Source organism: Dermacentor andersoni, chromosome 3 (assembly GCF_023375885.2).
Source record: "Dermacentor andersoni chromosome 3, qqDerAnde1_hic_scaffold, whole genome shotgun sequence".
In the NCBI taxonomy this organism is placed as follows: Eukaryota; Metazoa; Arthropoda; class Arachnida; order Ixodida; family Ixodidae; genus Dermacentor; species Dermacentor andersoni.
In genome coordinates, this window is record NC_092816.1 from 119968223 (window position 1) to 119982841 (window position 14619).

A 14619-nucleotide genomic window follows, 5' to 3' on the forward strand; every position below is an offset into this window, starting at 1 on the left:
CAGGAGCATAATCGGAAAGTACAAAAAGGGAGAGAAGGTTTCCTTGGAATCCATTCCTCCCAATGCAAATATCATCGGCTGTTTTAAAAAAAACAGAAATAATAGCAAGCAGTGTGAAAGAAAACGCTAGACTCATCATTGAGGTAGCGATTAAGGCAGAATGCAACTGCTTTAGCAAGCCATCCCTATAGCACTGACTGTTAAAGAATTTGTATATCTGGTGTCAGTATGCGGGAAGCCTCCTTAGGCCTTGGTGCGCTCGGTTATTTGCGATGACCATGTTGACTTGCATGATTGTAACTGATTAAGATCAAGGGCGCAAGAGTACATATAGATACCTATTTGTAATGAACAACGGTTCGAAGTTTACGCCTGTCCTTGTCAGCTTTTTAGTGTCCCGTGTCCACTCTTGCGCTAGTCCTTTCCGCATAGACACTAGATTTTGACTGACTAGAGGAAGGATTGGTTGAGACTTGGAATGACTGGCTGCTTGCAGAGGCCTTCGGCTTTGCCTGAAGAGAAAGACACACCAATCAATTAAGGCTGTTCAATTATTTACCGTCATCATCACTATTGTTACTCAGATAAAGCATGATTTCTAATTCACAACTATCACTACAAGTGCACTTGTCAAAAGAAATGGTTCAGACTCAGCTATGTTGTATATATTCATTCGTAGCCTTATAGGATAAAAAGCTTCAGATAGAAAGGACCCAAGTCAATTGATGGTTTGCTTGGAACAGCCAAAAATGTCACGTGCACATTATGACATTCGGAGATTACATTTCCCATATTTAGGTAGAGCTGCCATGGCCACATACTGTAGGCCATAGCTTTAAACTTTCACTGCTCCACTAAAACACCTTGCAGATTTTACTGTTTCCTAAAACAATGAAGCACTCTTGAAACAAGCGCAAACCATGCATGTTGTTTACTTCCGACGCAGAACAAGCAAGCCAAAGATATTGTCCAGCTGACAGGTGGTAGAATAGCAAAAATACAAAGAAACCATGCTTGCACCACAACTGCCTCAACAGCTGTCAGCCCCTTTCGGATATGGTTTGTTGTGTCACGGAAGAAGTATCAATGTGTAATGTTCTTTTACTCGAGCAGTGAAAATTGAAAGTTACGGTCGTGAATGCATCGACATACCCTTCCCATCTTCCTAAAAAGTTATACTATTGCACTGTGTTCACGGAAAAATTTGCCCTTTATGAAAAGAAACCTGCAACTATGCCTGGACCCCATACATGGCTCCGGCAGGCAATACTGTTTATTCTGTCCACTTCTTCACTTGCAATCCCATAACCAAACAAATAATACAACACATTTTTTCCAGATTGCATTGCTTAATGTGAATGCGCTTAATTCGGGAAATTTCTGAAATGAATCAAGCCTCTCTTAAAAAAAATTTTGAAGTAGAGTAATTCATTAACATGCCTAAAAATGAGAATTTCCTGTAGATTTTGAGAGCCAATGAAAACAGAGCTATTTGCTCAAATTTCTACGACTCATGGCAACAGGATGGCCAAATTCCGTGCTGTTAATAACTGCAAAGGACAAAAAACTTTGGTCAATTTGCGCAATGTATCGTTCCAAAATTTTTGTTTCTTTATACCGTAGTGGGGATACTCTGTGGTAATTAGTTAGAATTAATGCTATTGGCCTGCAGTCTGGTACAAAATATTTTTAAAGCCACAGCGACAACACCATTTCCTTCGTATCTATCCAAAATGCACATTCGGTAAAATCCAGGGAAAATGCTTCTAACTAAACAGGTCATTCTATATTGTGTTTTGCAGAGACACCTTTTTTTCTTGGGAAACTAAGGTTGATTTCATTGTCGCCAGGCTCGGGCAGCAAAATAAATTTTTAAATCAAAATTAAAAGTGATCGCCAGGCATGTGCAGTTGAATTTATCTGGACATGCCCTACTATCTGCAGTACACATGTTGCCACTTCAAAGGCTTGCAAGAAGGCACCAGTTATATTTTCTAAGGCAAGAAGGCAATGAAATATGTTACTTAAGGCAATTAGTCACAGGAGTCCTGGATCAGTAGAAAAAAAATTAAAGACTATAAATTGTTTAGATGTCTTAAGTCACACATTACTGAGTCACCATCTATTGCTTACCATTAGTCTTAAAAGTACCACCATTGCATTGTGCTAAAACTAATCTAAGAAACTGAAACCTGGCATGATAAAAATGAAGCTTGAGAATGAAGGCCTGCTCAACAAGCAACGGAACGACAAAAATGATACGCATGATAAATAAAAAAGGCGCTGTTGAGGATGGTAAAGAACTAGGCACCATGACGAAATTTGTAAATATGCAAGCATAGGATGGACTCAGTTGGCGCAAGCCAGATATATTTACAGATTACTAGGAAAGGCCTTCGTCCTGCAGTGGACATAATGTGTGTGAGAGCTTTGCGCCTCTTCGATTATGCAGTCCCAGACTGTCCGCAAACCACCTGTGGCTTCCGCTCTGGCTAGCATTGACAAAAGGGCGCATCCCAGTCATGTCATCCAGCTGCCTGGGACTGTCCGAGGTTTTGTTTGAAAGCACCGTGATTAGAAGTCGCTCTCCTGGCTGCTGTTGTCTGCTCTTAGCTACTTAAATTATGGGGCTTTAAGTGCCAAATCCACTTTCTGATTACGAGGCATGCCGTAGTGGAGGACTCCGGAAATTTCGACCACCTGGGGTTCGTTAACGTGCACCTACATCTAAGTACATGGGTGTTTTCATATTTTGCCCCCATTGAAATGCGGCAACCATGAACGGCATTCAATCCCGTGACCTCGTGCTTTTAGCTACTAGTAGATAGCGCCCTACCCAGCAAATTGAGTAGCGTGGTTTTCAAAATGGTGCAGTCTCAGAGGCCATGTCGTCGATACAACCATAAAGTTTGCATAATGGAATCGCAGCCTGAGCACATTGAACATGTTAACAAAGCTCAGTTTACATCGTGCTCTCGCTCTTCGTGCCCCTTAACCGCTGTATTTAAGCCAGCTCATTCATTTCCTGCAATATTTAAGCGTCATTGCCACACGAAAATAAGCAAAAACACGGTTGTGCCACATCCCTGTTCACCCACAATGCACAGGCCGATATCCTCAAAGCTCGTGAAACCGTCTACTAAAGGCCGGACGTGTGTCTAGGACAGAGCGCGTCTACACCGTCTACTAATCCTGCACATCCAAAAGCGAAATCTCGAATTTGGGTAACAGAACAGATCAGCACACATGCCAACAGCAATTGGTGAAGCTCTGATTATACAGGTTGTCCCACGTAACTTGAGCACAACAATAAAATATGCGAATATCACGTAGCTCGACAGAACCAAGGTAATGTTGTTTGCCGTAGCTTGGAGATACTCAGATATTTTTTCATTCCGCCAAAATAAATATTTCATCTTCGTTAATTATAGAACATTTCAAATATTATAATTACATTAGAAGTGTCCATGAGAAAATTGTAGAGCAACATGAAAAGCTCACCATACAGCTTTCTGTTGTTCGAGACATGCTGCGTAGAAGTGTTTTTTCGAGAAAGAAGCTAGCGAATACACGCAAAGTACTGCGAATGGACAGTCACGCAACAATTTAGTGTGTTTTTGCAGGCTTCTTTCACGCTAGGAAAAACACTTTTATGTAGCATGTATTATTCATAATATTTGAGAAGTTGATTATTTACTGAATACTAATTATTTTATCTGGAAAAATGAAAAAAATGAGTATCTCCAAGCGAGGGCAAACAACATTACCTTGGTTCTGTCCAGCTACGTGGGATTTGCATATTTTCAATATTTGGGTCAAGTTACGTGAGACACCCTGTATGCCACGCCAGCTACCAGCATTAAATATCTACGTGCAATATGATACGTTTCCTCGCAAACAGTTTCACTCATCTGAAAAGCGAAATCTACCTGTTTACTATGCATATAGCAATGAGCATGGCACATTTCACGAAACACATCAAGAAAAGCAAGCATTTGGGCCTGATCGCTGAGCTTTGTCTTAAAAAACACAAGGACTAAGGTTGCAGCAATTAGACCACTCATGAAAACCTCGCATTATGGCCCATGAAGCATCCATTTACGGGAAGTGATAGCTGAGTGCATGATATTTGCTGTCTGGAACGCGCAAAGTGCACATAAACAAACAGCGTCTTTTACAACATGGCGTCAAGCCCGCGTGCATCTTTTTAAGACAGCCGCCGTCTGCTAGCTACTTGCATATGTCTGAACAAATATCTGCTGACAGCTCTGAGAGTCCGCAGGGTCTGTGACTTCTGGTAAAACGAATTCGATACTGGCTGCTCTCGGACTGGTGGGCGGGGCTTCCGAAGCTGATTGAGAAAATCGAAGGCGGCACAGCAGTGCTAAGCAGTCCAGGACTGTCAAGGACTGATAATCGAAGAGGCCCACTAATGCTTTCTGTTCCTATCCTATGTAATGTCTTCATACTGATCAGCTGAAGCTGCATGGCAAGGTATCTTGTTAGTGCGCTGAAGACAAGCCTCTTGCCCAAACATTGACTATAGAGACGACCATCGTTCGACAACTGTTGATCCGTTCATAGAAGTGAGGATTCCGCGACAAACTTTTCAATGAAGTATGCAATATGATGAGGAACACGTTTCATAAAACTTCATAAGTATACCTGACCATTGACTCACTTTTGCATGTAAGTAAATATTATGAAATTGTCGCTGTGAACAGTTGTCCCCGACTGCTGTGCACTTGTGATAAAAAATTAACCGTATATGAAAGTTTGTATATTTAGCCAGGAGAGCCGCGCTTGCTGGATGACTCATCATTTATTGGGAAAAAAATTCAGCAGTGAGCAGCAATTGTATCACTAATGACCTTGAACATCTTTTATAATTTGTAAACACCTGTTGTCGAACAGCCCACTTACTGAAGTTTTGAACACATTGTACAGAATTATAGCACGTACTACACGAAATAAGATCTGTAATAGACCTTACCAAATATAATATTAGTGTGGCGGCAGGTCAAATGGCTCCTCAGCAATGCTTGCGTCCTTCCTGGGAGAACCAAAAACGACATTTGGCTTACACTGACAGCACCAAACCACATAATTTAGGTTGCTAACAAGTGCCCCAGAACATAGGAAGTTCTAATTAGATATGGTCAACCTGCTTAACCATGTCACAGACATTGAATGATAGAATGTACTTTATGGTGCCTCAACTTTGTGAAATACATGCTAATACAAACATGCTAGTAAGCAGAAATAAATTGGATGTATGAAAATTTTCAGTAAACCTTTATTTCCTAGCAACCACAAGTCGCTCTTTGTGAAGTCCAACAAGTGAGTGTCTAACCTACACTAAGAAGGTGGAAAATTCGGTATCCTTTCTGGTGAATAACTAACCATATTACCCAGCAATACAAAGGTGAATTGCAAGTATTATATTGATTAAAGAAACAGTTCAGTGCTGCCAAGCAAGTACAATAAATAAATTATTTCAAATTCATCTTCATGTCAGGCTAATCAAGTTAATTTTCTTTAGATCACGTGAGAGAATGGTTAGAAAAAAATATTGGAATCTGTCCACAATGTTGAAGCAATTTTATGACGGCCTGCAGGTAGCAGTTGTTAATATAAGACCTGGCGCAGGGGGAGAAAAGACAAAGTGTGATAAAACCCCATGTGGCCTATGCTGTGCAGGCACTAAATACAGTTTTATTACAATTATGATGTGCAACACAGCAGATGTAAGAGATGGAGACTCTCAGGCGGTATTTTCCTATGTTGTTAAGAGAAATTGTTTCAAGGAGCGTGACTCCTTAACCCTTCGAGGGTCAATGACGTAAATATAGCGTGCCGCGAACAAGTACAAAAATGGTCGATGCCGTATATTTACGGCACCGTGTGTAGGTTTAAAAAGCGCGCCAATTTCCTAACCTTTGCTTTATTTCATGTGCTGCCACTATGTGGAAATACAGGGAATTTCTTTTGCACCCTTCGCTCTCCGAGTTTTCGATACATGGCTTGTTTTAGCGATAGAACTGATGGCTATCTCGTTACTAATCGCTCAAAAGGCTACTGCTTGTTTCTCGCTCATTTAGTGCTCACAGCGGTGCGCATAGGAAGGATGCTGCCATGCTTGCGTTTCCATTGCTCCTTCTTTTTTTGAGACTCGCGAAACTTATTGCATCTGGTTGGCGATAAGATGAAGATTAGCGGCATTTTGCCACACGCATTGCTTTTTTGATGGGCACACAACCGCAGTCTTCTTGAGTGCGTGCACCTACACACTTCGATTACGCTATGAATGCGCATATTAGTGTAGGAGCACGAACATCTAAGCCTTGCAAAATGTTCTCGTGTGCACATTTTCAAAGCCTTGAAAATAACAATATATCAAATTTTTTACTCTTATCAGCTTATTTTCTTTTTTATTATTGCTATTCATAAATAAAGAGTACATATATACCAACGCAAACAGTTAACATGCCACAGTGTATTTGCTTTTAAACACGATTGTTGTATCATGAAGCCTTGCATCACATACTTCCTTATTCTCATTCCTGCTGGCCTTGCAATGAAGTGGCATGTTTAAGCCATAACTGTTTTTCAGCGAAAGCTTGTGCTCCCACAGGTGTTCACTAATACAACGGTCAGTTTGTCCGATATACTCTTCCCCACACTTCCACGGTATACGACCGCTTCTTCACACTTCACAAAAGGGTTTGTATGTTTAATAGAACAGTTTAATTTTAGAGTCATGAGATCCAATCAGGCGGCACAAAGTAGCGAGCTTTCGGGGCACGGCAAAAACCACAGGAATATTACATTTCGCGGCGACGTGTTTAAGATTACGCGCTACTTCGTGAGGATACGGTATCGCCACTGTATACGGCAGAAATTCCTTGCGGGCACGAGGTCGGTATGCCGACCCTGCAATTAATTGTTGCAGTATAAGTCTACGCACTCCAAGACTGTTAAACGTGCGATTGCCACTATGTGCCTTGAATTCACCCTTAAAGAATTGTGCTGTCATAAGGCCCACAAAAGCTTTGACGAACAGATTTTGAAGTTGAAGAAAGCTGGCTTTCCTTGTTTGGTTTTGAGCAATGTTTTGGAGGCGTTGTTGAAACAGGTGAAAAAAGAAAGAAACTGAAGCAGTGAAGAAGGTCAAACATTAGAAAAGAAATCTAAAGCAGTGGTGATACCGTATTCTCACAAAGTGCCGCATAATCTTAAACATGTCATCGAGAAATACAAAATTCCTGTGGTTTCTTCCGTGCCCCAAAAACTTGCTACTTTGTGCCGTCTGATTGGATATGATGACTAAGAAAGTAGAGTGTTCTAGTAAACACAGAAACCCTTTTGTGAAGGACGGAGAAGGGGTCGTATACTGCATACCGCTGAAGTGTGGGAAGGCGTCAACCGGACAAACTGGTCGATGTATTAATGAACGCCTGCAGTTGCACAAGCTTTCACTCACAAATGGTTATGGCTAAAACCTGCTGCTTCATTGCAAGGCATGGGAGAATGCGAATAAGCAAGTATGTGAAGCAAGGCTTCATGATACAACAATCTTGTTTAAAAGCGAAGACACTGTGGCACGTGAACTGTTGGAGGCCAACCAGACTATGAAAAGAGGGGACGCCTGGGTCGACACGCCTTCTCCGACTATTTACAGAAATGAATGCATGTTTTTAGATAAGTTTTAGATTTTGTTTAATCTTATGAGTTCCTTCATATACATCTTCCATATTTTCGCGCATGCGCATTCACATAATCAGTGCTTCTTTTTTTCTTCCCCCTCTCCCCATGGCTATATATTCAGCGGTTTTGACCTCAATAAACAGTTGCAAGTAGCCCCTTGTCCTGTCTGTTCTTTCTGACTGTGCTGTCTCTGTTGGCACTTCACCTATTGAAATGTAGTTTTCCCCCTTCCATGAGCTCATCTAGCACTGTAGAGAAGACAGAAAACAAATCACTCTACCCGTTTAGTAGCCTTACTTCACGTCATATAGGGTAGGAAGTTTCCAATGAAGCAGAATACGTTTACTACGCTGGTTCTTACAGCAGCTAGTGTTTTACGACTAGCTGAAAGTGTTCTTGGTAGTGAAAAGTCGCAATTAAAGTGGTTGAGCACCTTTTTAATGTCTCCTACAAAGTGCCACGCATGTTCAAGTAAGCAAAACTACTACTGAAAGGCAAGCTCCGCTATCTGGGCCTGAAGGATTTTCTGTGGTGAGCATCGAGCTGGAGCTATTCCCTGTACTCAAAGGTGTTTTTACCTTTTCTATTGGTGCACCTGAACACAGAAGCATGTTTTTGCTACAGGAACACCGGAGAGCACGTTTAACACTTGGCACCACCCCGACGTGGAGGGGAGCTTCCATAACCAAGTACAATGTTTGCTTTTAACGGTGCGTTCGCACTGCCTTTTAGCATGCATTGCCACGAAGCATTTAACGGAGTTGAACGTAGCTGACGTCTCAGGTCAGACAACTTCGAGAAAGCCAAGGCCTATGACTGTTATGCAATCTGTACACAAAGGCAACCAGCAATTCAAGCAAATTGCTCAGAGAGTTGAAACAACCTTTTTATTTTCAGTGCCAAGCAATCTGGGCACGTACAAAATGTTAACCGGACCAGGGTAACAAGTGAACTTTACATAAAAAAGTATGTGCTGGAGATCATAGATACTACAGTTGCTGCTCTTTACAATATCCCACTTTCCTGCAGCCGCAATTATATAGGACAAACTGGCTGACGACTCAAGGATTATCTTACAAATTATGTACAGACCCTTGACACAACATGTCGGAGCAACATAGCTATTGATGCTGCTTTGTGCAGTTGTACACCAAACTTTTAGCAGTGAAGTATCTTCATGACACATTTTCAAAGCAGACATAATTTTCAGAATAGCTGTCACAATGCTAGCGTGTCATCACTTAACCTGCTTGACAAATCGAAGTATTCAGATCAACCTGCCGGAGCGTTCTGAATTGGCCTGCTTGGTGCATGTTTAGAAGGGAACTGAACAGGGCGACAGACAGGACAAAGGGAATATGTTGCTGTGTACAACGCTGTCACTTCGTACTGGCAGTAGCACTGTTCGTTCCCTTTTAAATATTCATATCTTTTGGTCGCCTGACCACGCAACGCAGCTGCGAGCTCAGGCAATAATTTTACTTTGTTACGTTGCCTTCCAATGTTGAACTTATTTACATCATAGCAAACTCACATGTAATAGTTAGCTCAACACTAGCTCACAGTGAGCTTATTTGTGACTAATCTTAGTTACCATGGAGCTCATGCATGCTAGCGATCAGTGTGCAGTGTTTTTGCATACTCATTAAGTCAACACTGGACAAACAGTTATTTTATTGGTGCGTGTTTTATCTGTTGCCGCAAATCTTGAACTCTGGCACTATAAGTGTTTTTAAAACACCACTCATATGTGCACCCAAGTCAGGTATGAAACAATATCCCTTTCAAGTCGACGTGCTCATGCTGAACCAATTTGTTGGCACAGGAAAACAAATCATCCATTATCCTTTGAATGCATCTGCAAAAATTACTCTACTTGCATAGGCCTCGTCATTCCACCAACATTTGCAGTCACTGTCCATTAAGACTGCATATGCAAGACAGATATACAATAGAATGGCACAGCTTACCAGAACAAAGAGCACCATTAGACAGACTGCTGTGGCACACTGACATTGCAAGCAGGACCGCTGGCTGAGAAACTGAGCGCAAACCGGCATACAGACATCCTTCACTGGCGCAATAGCTGCAATTGAAGCAAATAATACCAGGTATTTTCAGACCGGTCGTCCACAGTAAAGCAAAAACATTTTCGTATACAAATACTCTTGCACATAAGCTCGTCACCGAATTACCGATTGCTGTGGTGTCGTTTGGTGTCTTCAATTGTATCGTTCAACTCATTTAAAAAAAAGACTTCATGAAGCACCTTCTATTCGGCAAAACAGCAGACATCTTGCTCTACATAACTCAAAACATATATTTTAGAATAATTATTGTAGTGAAGCCTATATGCTAAAAATTAGTCTACGCAACTAGAGACAGTCAGTATTAGAACCAGCCTTGAACATCAGTGTTGACACACCTTTTGATTTTTTTATACCAGTTTGGAACATTTTTAACTTTGGATGTCCATTACACACTTTTGGCCACCGCTATTCTGTGTCAAGGTTACGTTAAAAATTACTTATCACATGCGCTTGCTTTACAATTACGGCCGCAGATGGGCAAAATTTACGTGGCAATCCACTCCCAGGTTACGTTAAATGCTGACGTATTGCCTCAGAACGTTGATAGTCAGCCTGGTAGCTGTCTGAAGTAAAAACAAAACAAAAACAAAAACTCGCGAAACATCTGATACCGATTGCCAGCTAGAAAAATAATCAATTTCTTCTCCAGCGAACCTTATGGGTACACGCGGACACTTTCAAGTGCGATCGCGCACGATTGATCGGGCTCGATCCCACAGTGTTCCAAGGCACCGTGTTACACCAGTCTTACCTAACACTGCAGATCGCACGATGTTACGGCAGCAAGGACGCTACACCGTCCATTCATTGTGATGTAGGAGTATCGCATGCAACATGCTCTATGAGGTCTTCATACACAAGCAGACTTTCAATTCCAGAAGCAATCTTTCATTTACGAGTATGAAGACAGCGATTATGCACGCCAATCCAGGACACTGCGTCCTAAGCTTAATGACAAAATAGAATTTCGCTGAGATGCAATGCGTCGCCGAATACGGCTAACATAGTGTTACAGCGCGTCGTGAGAGATTGCTAAGGGGAACAGTAACTGCACTTTATTTTGCAGTGCCAATAACAAAGCATAACAGATTGCTAAACTGGAATTGCAGCGTCTGTAAACCAGCTGCCACATACAGCCGATAACGAACTGCTACAGACGACATCGTCGCTGATGTTGCCTACGCGTCTCAATGTACTCTACAAGAAATCAGCACAACAAACGGTACACCATTTATCACAGACTCGCAATGCCGCGCCTTTATCAATCCTCATGACCAAGCGGGAATGTCGTTACAGGGCATTGACAGGGCATGCTCACACAACACAGTTGAGACCTTCACCGGCCATCGCGTGCATTTCGCACGCGCGGCGTGCACCAACAATGAAAAAGGACACTTAAATCGCTTACTTGCGTAGCAGTCCATCGTCGATTCCTTCTTATTCTCTCAGTGAAGTCCCAAATGCAACAGGTATACAACAGGTATACCACCACCGCACACCGCCATTTCCACAGGTTGGGCCTGTGAACCTGGACTGGGAGCGACAGGGCCAGAGCGTGATAGCCACGATACCCCTACGGGCATCCTGGCTATCACGCTAGGGCCCACGGGCCGACGGCTTTCTCCCGCTACCAGGGGACGCTGACTTGCGTCCGAACACCAACCACACCGTTCTAGGGTCTCGATGATGATGACAATGGCCTCATGTTGTGGCTCATACGCACACGAGGGGTTTGGCCAAGAATTGCGTGCTGAAACGATTACCTATTCTTTTGGAGTGTTACCAATTCGATGTGAGCAAAAAAAGAAAAAAAGGATACATACAAAAACAAGCAAATTATAAGAGAACAATAAAAAATTATTCGTTTTGTTGATTGTATGTAAGTACAAACGGCATCATACACGTCCCTTGGTCTCTCGCTCATCTCTCCTTCTTCCTTCATTTTCATCTACGTCACACAACGTGTACGGTCCTTAATTGTTTCTTTCGTCTTAGTATTTTGTTTTGACGTCGCATCAGAGATCACGCGCGTCGCTTCTTCGTCGTTGGCTTCTTGCGCTCACCCTTTCGCTCTCGATGTTAAGTTGTCTTCGCCGCAACGCTCCCTTTATCTGCGACACTGGCTTCGCACACTGTCACTCACTAATGCACAACAATCCCTCAATATTAAACATCACTTTGAACATGTATGTCTAGATAACACGGGAACGTAGCATACTAGGTTACATAAGGCGCCGCGAAAGATTACAGCACAACTTATTTAACGTGAAGGGAGCGAACAAGTGTGAAATGGCTACCGGTCCCGCATGAAATTGGTCGCACGGTGAGGTGATCACGTAACTTCAGTTGCATTCAGGAGTCTGCGTTGAACCTCGAGAATCGGTGGCATGAAAAAAGCAAGGGCAAGTGAGGAGGTTGAGGATAGAGTATGCTTCTGCGCAAAATGAAAAAAGAAGAAATTTGAGAGGGAAATGGCGAAGTGCGGCATCGGCATCGATAGCCTGTACTGGCGTACACACAACCACGCGTGCGCGCTTAGTCGTCTATGGTAGCGTCGCAGGGACCGACAGTTTGTTTCTCATAATAGCTGCAGCCAATCATTCAGTTGTGCGTGCTGTTTTGTCATTCATAATGCTTCCTCTGTTCAAAAAATTTGAGACAATTCACGCTAAGGGAAAATCCGAAGTCCTTATCTTCTGCAAGCGGCAGTGCTTACTGGAAAATGCAGGCATTAATGTCCTGGCTTGTGATTTGTTGAAACGCAATCTGCAGAGCCATGGCATGGTAAATATGCAACTTTACAGCAATTATCTACAGCCTCAGCTGATACATGTTTAAGGGAACAATATTTCCTTACTGATTGGCTTTAATATACCTTTAACCAAGCCTGCTGGGTGTAGATAAATGTGCTTTACTCGCACCCCGTTCCTGTATAGCACAGACTTCATGCGTCTTCATGCTACTCAAGCGAAATGGTGTAGAACTGCTACGGTTCATAGCGGAAAAGCCACCATCTTTCCCTGTAACTGAGCGAAGAGAAAAATAGATACCCCCTTCGACTGTCATGGCCCCGACGTCCCCATGACGGAAAAACAATTTCAAAATTTGGCTATGGTGGACGTTCAATCTTCCGAGTAACAGCATTCGAGTTAAACAATATACAAGGCAGAATTGGAGCACGAAGCCGAGCGAAGAAAATCCACCTGATATACGGAACAATGAAATATACAGCAGCCAGTTTGCAGCTCGGACGTTAACGCTGGTAGAAAGACACCACTTTTTTTCGCCGCTTACCGTAAACAGTCATGACAGAACGTCGATGGTGTAAGTGTGGCTCAGTCTCGTTTTCAAACCTGCCTATTTATGTGTTCGTTGGGAGAGCAGCATGATGTGGTTGTAATTTTCGGCTTTGGCATTGCTGCCGTCGGCCCAGGTGGGAATGTCTGGGCCAGGACAAGGTAAAAATATTCCCATTTTCTTTGTATTACAAATGCGCAATTACTCCTTCGTTTTATGTTAAAATGTGTCGGATCTAGCCCATGTGGGGGGAGGGGGCGCCACCGGTATAGGCGGGGCCTGAGATACTTTGACCTTGCACGGACGCTTCCTAAGCAACCACCCCATTGGCTGGTGGAGTGCGAGAGGGAAAGGGATAGACACGGGTCTCCTTGCGAGTGACCAAAATTTCATTCTGCGCCTGACTTCGTTCTGTGCGGACGTGCATCGCAGTCGCTGCACCGAGAAAACGAGCCATGCAAGTTGAACGGGAACCGGTAGCCGCAGTGGGCTGTGTGGCCACTACTTGCCAGCCGATGTCCACTCCAACACCAAAGCGAGTGCGTTTCACCCTGCCCAGTGGCCGCGTGGTGTGCCCAAGGAGAGTGGAGCTGGCTGCACGAGACACTGTCTTCCTGGCCACGGGCGCTCCATTGGCCTCCAAGCGGGCTGCAGGCGGTGACGCTGTTCCCGAGCCCGGCCCTTCGTCAGGACCCGCTGCCCAGAAGCGCATCGTCTATCGTGGTGGTGAGTACTTTTCTTCTTTTTATTTCAGAGTTTATGGCGGTTTGTTCTACTGCTGTAGGCTTCTTTTGTGCTTGGTTTATTCGCGTATACTGTAATTTGTTGCCAGACGTGCAAGATATGTACAGGATGTCTCAGTTACCATGAATCATGTTTTAGGAAAAATACGTCGCCTTCGATGCAGATAAAACAGCACTATTTCGTTCATTAATATCCAAAACATTTCACGTGAATTTTGTTCAATGTTGATCGTCTACTGCGCTCAACGTTTGGAGTCGTATTAGGTGCGAATGTGTGGCTTACGCGCCATTTATTCTGAAGTTTTAGCATTGGTAGTCCGCTTTGCGTTCTCACATAAGGTTTGCACAGAAGCGAGGCTTGTCGCTAGCGGGACTTTCTCGAACATGCCAACATTTACAACCTGTCGTATCGATGCAATACGCAATAATTTTGAAGCGCCGTTTTGCGTGGCAGCTCTGCTGCAAGTACCACGCCGTCTCAGCATTTCTTTTGTATTTTTTTTTAAAACAAGGTGTGCTAACAAAGTCGGCAGAATGTTTAAAAATTGGCCGAAACACTTGAGGAGAGCGTGAATGATGTAGTTTGTTTATGGTTGTACGCACCACGTCACACTGATTTTGTCGTGTGGTCGATTGCATAACTTTTCAAGGTTAATTATTCAACTTTGCAAGTTATGCTACCGCGGTAAACTTCCAATAATATAACTGCGCAACTTTCTATGAAATATCTTGTTCAGCAGCTTGTATTTCCTACTTTCTAAGCAATAGCAAAACGAGAGCAA

At 43.1% G+C, this 14619-nt stretch overlaps 1 long non-coding RNA gene across 1 annotated transcript; it reads right to left on the reverse strand.

Moving 5' to 3' along the window:
* Positions 1–452: 452 nt before the first annotated feature.
* LOC126539058 (uncharacterized) lies at positions 453–11275 on the reverse strand. The gene is made up of 3 exons (XR_011893058.1): positions 11206–11275; positions 4994–5053; positions 453–512 (listed from the first exon to the last, which is right to left on the reverse strand). It is a non-coding gene; the product is annotated as an uncharacterized lncRNA (long non-coding RNA).
* Between the last annotated feature and the right edge of the window lie 3344 nt (positions 11276–14619).